The sequence below is a fragment of the Phytophthora infestans genome, genomic scaffold (genome assembly GCF_000142945.1).
Source record: "Phytophthora infestans T30-4 supercont1.10 genomic scaffold, whole genome shotgun sequence".
Lineage (NCBI taxonomy): Eukaryota > Oomycota > Peronosporomycetes > Peronosporales > Peronosporaceae > Phytophthora > Phytophthora infestans.
Window position 1 is genome coordinate 1,099,050 of NW_003303749.1, and position 1,731 is coordinate 1,100,780.

Below are 1,731 nucleotides of genomic sequence, written 5' to 3' on the forward strand. Positions count from 1 at the left end.
GCACAGACATCTCCGTGAAATCTTTATCGATCAGTATGCATTTGATACGATCCCACACCGGATTGTTGCGCTTGAACTCCTCCAGGGCCGTCAATAAAGTATTACGGCGTTCATTTTGAACCACAGCATGCTGTACAAATTGACCCTTGCCAAAAGCATCGTGGGCCATGATCGAAAAAACTTTATACTTGGATGCATTCGTGCCGTGAGTGGCATCAATCATCAGGACCTCCGGAAACTTGTCGAAAAGAGCACGCATATGCTTGGTTTGCAGTGTAATGCATGTGGCGATTCTCTAAATGTGGATAAAAGTCAGTACCGTCCCCAATATACATGTAACAAAATGGCGGCAATATCTATCCTTGTCTTGCACTCTAATCAACACAGATACGCACCAACGCTTCCAGGCTCCTCGGTAAACTCGATCATCCATCGCTTCAGCCGCTTCGCGCTTGTGGGAGCGGTGTGCGCTTCTTTCTAAGTTTGGCAACGAGATTATGTACATCTTTTTTGGTCGGCTCGCACGCGGGAGTGGTTGTGGATGTAGGCCAATATGCTCTTCTTTTGGCTCCCGCCTTTCGGAGCTCGTCCACCGTAGAAAGCACCTCAGGTTCGTACGCAGTTCTAGTTTGTGGCTACTGGCTGTGAGTGTGCTTCGTTAACGGTGGCTGTGCTCTAGCCGCACAGACGTTAGTTTCAAAGAAAATTTCTGCCCAGAAGGATCAACCATTTGCACACAGGCATTGATCTGCAACCACAGGAAACTCTGTTAGCCCAACTCAACCCAACCAACCCAAATCGTACCCAACTGTGACCAACTACACCAACTCGAACCCACCTGTGCGCACACTGCATAGCTCTCGAATGCTGGCGCTTCCTCTTGCCTTTGCCTTTTGGTTTGTATTTCCCCCCGTGCGTACAAATGTACGTCCTTGCGTAGTAAATCCATTCGTCGGGAACCAGTGGTGCTTTGGAGCCAGACTCCTGAATTTTTTTGTTCCTCTCAGTAACCTTGTTATTTGTCCGGACGCGAAAGCTCTACATATGACCAACATCAATGCATATATCCAAGTTGGTAACCATGCCGTCTCCACAGCTATTTATAACAAGTAATAGCATCTTACTTGATATGTTTTGGCCCCGTATGATTTAAAAAACTCCTCCAAGTCGCCCCATGACTCAAACGCATATCTGCGCGGAGGGGCCGCTTGAATCCCATCCGATTCCTCACTTGAGTCAATTGCTGCGGTCTGAGGTGACGCCGACGTTCCATTACGAACTTGTTTCGACCGGCTCCCGCAGCTTACAGCACTGGAGGCATCTGATGATGTTCTTACCCATTTCTCGTCGCTGTTGTTAAGTGAACACTCATCCAAATTCTCGCTGACTTCGTCGCTGGATGACACGGGGGGTCGCAAGACCTCCTTGACGCGCAAGTTCTTGGCAGGCTGCTTTGGCGTTCCCTGTGACGGGGTCACACAGCACCTTGCGCTAGAGGAAGTTATCTTCCGAGAGTATACAAACTCTCAGTGAACGGCAGTTCACAGGTCCCCTCTTTAATTAAAGAGAGCGAAGTGACCTAAATAAGGTAGATTGTAAACTGAGTATATTTATAGGTAGGTTAAGGTTTGAGGTTAATACAAACTATCAGTTACCTATAGAAAATGCAATGTCATTTAACCAATGGTTGGTTTTGAATGACCTTGGTACCTTGCACCAAATATCCCCGGA